This window comes from Triticum dicoccoides, chromosome 7A (assembly GCF_002162155.2).
Source record: "Triticum dicoccoides isolate Atlit2015 ecotype Zavitan chromosome 7A, WEW_v2.0, whole genome shotgun sequence".
Classification (NCBI taxonomy): domain Eukaryota; kingdom Viridiplantae; phylum Streptophyta; class Magnoliopsida; order Poales; family Poaceae; genus Triticum; species Triticum dicoccoides.
The window spans coordinates 506274887-506281870 of record NC_041392.1 but is presented as its reverse complement, the minus strand read 5'-3'; positions in this window follow the sequence as shown (position 1 = coordinate 506281870).

Below are 6984 nucleotides of genomic sequence, written 5' to 3'. Positions count from 1 at the left end.
CGACCCATTCATTTTTTTTCTATTTTTAAAACCGGCTCTGTGTCGTTGCTCTAGCTTGCTCGTTGTTACCCTTGTCCTTTCGGTCCACCACAGCCAAAGGAGGCAGATAGTTCTGAGTTTTACATCCTCTGGCACAATTTAGAAGTTACACTCCCTCCTGATGTGGACCGGCCCATTCATTCTTTTTTCTGTGTATTTTACAAACGACGCACACACACACCCGCGGTAGGCCGACCCATTCATTTTTTTTCTATTTTTAAAACCGGCTAAAACATGTGCCCTGCAGGATTCGAACCACACTCCTTCAGGATATAGCACAGCCGCACTAACCAACTGGGCAACCAACCTCATGTCCTAGATACGTTTCTCTATCCTTGAAATACAGTACTGGAAAAACACAATGTTTCCTTTTTAGTATTTGAAAGGGCGCACTGTTTCCTTTTTAGTTTTTTTCTTCTCTTTCGTTTTTCCTTTTCCTTTTCTTTCTTAAATGTGCGAACTTCATAAAATACGTGATTTTTTGAAAAATGATGAATTTTCTCAAATTCGTGATATTTTTCTTCAAAATCCATGATATTTTCATTTGTTTTTCAAATTCATGAACTGTTTCCCAAATTGGTGTTTTTTAAAAACTTATGATTTTTTTTCAAAAATGATAAACTTTTTTTTTCCAAATTTCTGATGAACTTTTGTTGAATTTTTGAACTCCTTTTCGAAATTAATGAACTTTTTAAATATTTTTTCAAATCAATGAACTTTCTTCGAATCCAGTGAACTTTTCGAATTGTTTTGTGAACTTTCATGAATTCCTAATTTCTTTTAGAAAAAAGTTATCTAAAAGTCAACGGTTAACTGGTTAAAAGTCAACTTGTAATTACACTCCCTCCTCTTTCTTAATGAGCGTTCTTTGCAACAATGTACAGTAGGAAATAGTGAAAAAAAACCTCGTGAGCGAGCGAGTTTTTAGGGCTTGTGAGCGAGCGAGTGGGCATGAGAGGGAGGTAGCCTATTGGGCCACAGCCCACGCTTGGATCTAGCGAGCGCCAGCTACTCCTTATGGCTCCTGAAGCGCCAAATAGGAGCTCCCGTACATGGAGTAGTATCACACAAACCGACGCACACACCCCTCCGTCCGGGCCTCACCCATTTATTTCTTCTTCTTCTTTGAAATTTTCTTATTTTTTTAACTTCAAAAAATATGTGCATGAAGTATGATTCGAACTCTGAACCTCTTGGATTTCTTCTTTTTCATACATAATTTAAAATTCCAAAATTGTTGACAAATTTTAAGAAATGGTTAGGATATAAGAATACGCTCATGTTGATTGATAATGATGGAAATTGCAAATAACCGAAGCATTCAAGTTAGGAAAAAAATGCATGTTCAAAGCTGCACCCAGGTGGCCTAGTTTAGCACGCTCCTCTCAACTGGTGTTTTTTTGGACTATGGATAAATGTCACCAACTTCTTGCAGTAGAGTGTAAAGTCACTCATTTTGGAATCTCGAAAAGGTTTTATATATAGGAACAGAGGGATTACAAGGCAATGAAAATAATCGGGGCAATTTAAGTGTGTCGAGAAACGAGGTGCTTCCAAACGGACCCTTCTCGGCTACCCGAATACCCTCTGTTGAACATGGTATAGCTTTGGACATCCTTGAAATGAATCCAACTTTTGAAGGAAGGTGAGCATGCCCATGATAGGTATCCATGCCAGGTTTGAATGATTTCCGACACCATATGCAAGTTGCGACATGTCCTACCATTTATCGGTCTTTTTTCACCGGAAAAACTCCAAAAGGTGCAAAAATTGTCGAAAATCCAAACAACTTGGCATGGTGCCTTGAATTGGTCACAAGGCCATGAAAAAATGGAGCAATTTCAAAATGTCGAGAAACTAGTGCTCTCAAACGGAACCTTCTAGCACGCAAACACCCTCTTTTGAACATGCTTTACTTTTTGAACACCCTTAAAATGACTCAACTTTTGCAAGTAGGTGAGCATTCCCATTGTATGCTTCAATGTCAGGTTTGAACCATTTTTGACACCGTATGCAAGTTGCGACACGTCCGACCATTTATCCGCCTTCACCGGGAAAACTTTAAAAAATGCAAAACTTATCAAAAATCCAACTTGGCATGGTACCTTGAATTGGTCATACAAGGCCATGGAAAAAAAACTAGAGCCATTTCAAGGATGTCGAGAAACAATGTGCTCTCAGACAAAACCTTCTAGCCTATCTCGAACACCATCCGTTCAACATGGTCTATTTTTGGACATCCTTAAAATGACTCCCACTTTTGCATGCAGGTGGGCATGCCCATTATAGGCACCCATGTCATCTTTAAATGATTTCTGACACCGTATGCAAGTTACGACACGTTCGGCCATTTATCGGCCTTTTTCACCGAAAAAACTCCAGAAAATGCATAATTTGTAGAAAATGAAAACAACTTGGCATGGTGCCTTCAATTGGTCAACAAGGCCATGGATATTTTTGGAGCCATTTGACGGATGTCGAGGAATAAGGTGCTCTCAAACGGAGCCTTTTGGCCTACCCGCACCCTACGTTGAACATGGTGTTTTTTCAACATTTTTGAATGATCCCAAAATTTGCAAGCAGGTGGGCAGCCGATGGTAGATATCAATGTCAAGTTTGAAGGAAAAAGAAGTATTTAAAATCATAACCTAAATAGTAAATGCCTTTTTAAAGTATTTAATAAATGTTTGAAGGAAGAAAGAATTTAAAACCGTAATTTAAAACACACACTTAAAACTGTTATTTTGGTATTCCCAAAAATATTTCAAAATTTTGGACAGGTTTCAAAAATAATAATAAATTCCAAAAATGAGAAAAATGAATTAACGGAAAAATAGAAGAAAAAGAAAAAAAATAGAAAAAGAAAATGGTCCAGGCCCAGGAGGGAGGGGTGCGACGGGCGGGCAGATCAGTAGTGTACGTCTACATACAGCTCGTACGTGCCACATACGGAGATGGTTATACCTTATGGTCAAATGACCATACTAGCCTTATACGATTTGTGAGGGGGGCGGGCGGTGTATCGAAGCAAGGGTCTAGAAGTTAACAATGAAGGATTGTATGTTTGTTCTGAACTATAGCCGTCCTTGCATCTACCACCAAGCCCAGACCCCCAAAAAAGTGGATCGCCCCGGGCGACTCAGGTGGATCCAATCCCCACGGCAGTCGGGGTCGCCGTCTCCTCTCTCCCTTCCCTTTGTCGCTGCCGGGCTAAGCCTAGGCGGCCGAAGGTAGTGGCGGAGGCTCCTCCCTTCCTTGTGTTAGTGGATCACACAGAACCTCCTGGCGCGTGGAGGCGTCGCCAAGACCTGCACCAGGGCGGCGCTTGCTGACTCCCGACGTTGGCTTGGGCGGCGGCAGATCTCGCCGCTTCGGTCCTCGTGGGGAACTATGGACCTGGGGCAGCGACCCTGGTAGGCGTGGCATCTGCGCCCTCGAATGGCGGCGCTCGTTGGTGGTGGATGGATGGTTGCTTGACCGCGTGGCTAGTGAGTCGTTGGTGGATTGCCTCCCCACTGCAGCCTTTCTCTCACTGTACTTGGTGGCTTGCAGTCTCGGTCATCGGCCTTGGTGCGTTGGCGGGGGGCTAGTACAGGTGGCTTTGGACCGAGGAAACTCTGGATAGCTCGCTCATCCCAACGGTGGCGACGACCAAGGTCGACGCTCTCGTCCTTGCAAGCGCCATCGAGGTCCCTCCCCTCCACCCCGACCCCATGTCCGGGCGAAGACCCAAAATCTCCCCAGATTGGGCGGCGACAACACTACGTGTATCGAGCCCTTCTTGGAGACGCCACCGGGGGTGTTTGGGGTGCTCGGTTGGAGGAACTATAGGCAGAGGAGATGGGACCAGTGGCAGTAGGTGGTGTTCTCGAAGGTGGAGCGGCGTGGCATCTGGCACGTCAACGACGTCGAGTCTTGGTGGGGTCTCTGCGGTGGATGCGTGTTGATGGGAGAGCACAGGATGGTAGCGTCGTGGTGGCGTCGACGACAGTTAGGCCTACCAAGGCTTATGCATTGATCTCTCGTGAAGATGGGACGGCGGAAGATGACGGTGGCGGATTCTAGAGCGTGCGCATGCGGTACCCGCTGAGAGTGCGATGGACAGGGTTGTGCCCTAGTCCTAGCGACATCGCGTGGTTGTTGCCTATGGTTTTAGATGTTGGGCTTCGGTGTAAGGTCCGGGCAGGTGGCCCCGACCATGTGCACCCCGCTTTCATCAAGTCAATAGAAGTAGCGATAGATATTGCCAGCAAGGTGGCTTTAGACTTATTGATGTTACTTTGTAAGGTCTTGGTGAATAATCAATAAAATGGTTGTATGCATCGCTGATACGCCCATTTTGCATCATGCTTTTATATTGATATTTATTGCATTATGGGATGTTATTACACATTATATCACAATACTTATGCATTTTCTCTCTTATTTTATAAGGTTTACATGAAGAGGGAGAATGCCGGCAGCTGGAATTCTGGACTGGAAAAGGAGCAAATATTAGAGATTTATTCCGCACAACTCCAAAAGTCCTGAAACTTCACGGAGCATGTTTTTGGAATATATAAAAACATTGGGTGAAGAAAGTACCAGAGGGGGGCCACCAGCCAGCCACAAGGGTGGAGGGCACGCCCTACCCCCAGGGCGCGCCCCCGACCTTGTGGGCCCCCTGGTAGGCCTTCAGTGCCCATCTTTGGCTATATGGTGTCTTTTACCCTGGAAAAAAATCAAGAATAAACTTTCGGGACAAAGCGCCGCCGTCTCGAGGCGGAACCTGTGCAGAACCAATTTAGGGCTCCGCGGAGCTGTTCTGTCGGGGAAACATCCCTCCGGGAGGGGGAAATCATCGCCATCGTCATCACCATCAATCCTCTCATAGAGAGGGGGTCAATCTCCATCAACATATTCACCAGCACCATCTCCTCTCAAACCCTAGTTCATCTCTTGTATTCGATCTTGGTCCCAAAACCTCAGATTGGTACATGTGGGTTGCTAGTAGTGTTGATTACTCCTTGTAGCTGATGCTAGTTGGTTTATTCGATAGAAGATCATATGTTCAGATCCTTAATGATAATAAATACTCCTCTGATTATGATTATGAATATGCTTTGTGAGTAGTTAAGTTTGTTCCTGAGGACATGGGAGAAGTCTTGCTATAAGTAGTCATGTGAATTTGGTATTCATTCGATATTTTGATGAGATGTATGTTGTCTCTCCTCTAGTGGTGTTATGTGAACGCCGACTACATGAAACTTCACCACTATTTGGGCCTAGGGGAAGGCATTTGGAAGTAATAAGTAGATGATGGGTTGATAGAGTGACATAAGCTTAAACCCTAGTTTATGCGTTTCTTCGTAAGGGGCTGATTTGGATCCATATGTTTAATGCTATGGTTAGGTTTACCTTAATACTTCTTTCGTAGTTTCGGATGCTTGCGAGAGGGGTTAATCATAAGTGGGAGGATTGTCCAAGGAAGGGAAGCACCCAAGCACCAGTTCACCCACATATCAAATTATCAAAGCAACGAACTTGAATCATATGAGCATGATGAAAACTAGCTTGACAACAATTCCCATGTGTCCTCGGGAGCGCTTTGCTTTATATAAGAGTTCGTCCAGGCTTTTCCTTTTCTACAAAAGTATTGGGCCACCTTGCTGCACCTTAGTTACTTTATTTAACTCTTACCCGTTACAATTTACCTTATCACAAAACTATCTGTTACCGATAATTTCAGTGCTTGCAAAGAATACCTTGCTGAAAACCACTTGTCATTTCCTTCTGCTCCTCGTTGGGTTCGACACTCTTACTTATCGAAAGGACTACAATAGATCCCCTATACTTGTGGGTCATCAAGACTCTTTTCTGGTGCCGTTGTCGGGGAGTGAAGCGCCTTTGGTAAGTGGAATTTGGTAAGGAAACATTTATATAGTGTGCTGAAATTTATATCACTTGTTACTATGGAAAATAATTTGAGGGGCTTGTTCGAGGTATCTTCACCTCGACTGGAAGAGCAGAGAGTTGCTCCTCAACCTACTGCACCTATTGAAAATATTTGTTATGAAATTCCTTCAGGTATGATAGAGAAACTGCTAGCTAATCCTTATGCAGGAGATGGAACATTACATCCTGATATGCACCTAATCTATGTGGATGAAGTTTGCAGAATATTTAAGCTTGCAGGTATGCCCGAGGATGTTGTCAATAAGAAGGTCTTCCCTTTATCCTTTAAGGGAAAGTCATTGACATGGTATAGGCTATTGGATGATATTGGATCATGGAACTACAACTAATTGAAATTGGAATTTCATCAAAAGTTTTATCCTATGCATCTGGTTCATCGTGATCGGAATTATATATATAATTTTTGGCCTCGTGAAGGAGAAAGTATCGCTCAAGCTTGGGGGAGGCTTAAGTCAATGTTATATTCATGCCCCAATCATGAGCTCTCAAGAGAAATTATTATTCAAAAAAATTATGCTCGACTTTCTCATAATGATCGATCCATACTCAATACTTCTTGTACTGGTTCCTATATGAAGAAGGATATTGAATTCAAATGGGATTTATTGGAAAAAATTAAACGCAACTTTGAATATTGGGATCTCGACGAAGGTAAGGAGTCAGGTATAAATCTTAAGTTCGATTGTGTTAAATCTTTTATGGATACCGATGCTTTTCGTGATTTTAGCACTAAATATGGACTTTACTCTGAGATAGTAGCTTCTTTCTGTGAATCATTTGCTACTCATGTTGATCTCCCTAAGAAGAAGTGGTTTAAATATCATCCTCCCATTGAGGTTAAACTAGTTGAACATATTAAAGTTGAAGAAGAAACTATTACTTATAATGTTGATCCTATTGTTCCTACTGCTTATATTGAGAAACCACCTTTTCCTATTAGAATAAAGGATCATGCTAAAGCTTCAACTATGGTCAACAAAAGTAATATTA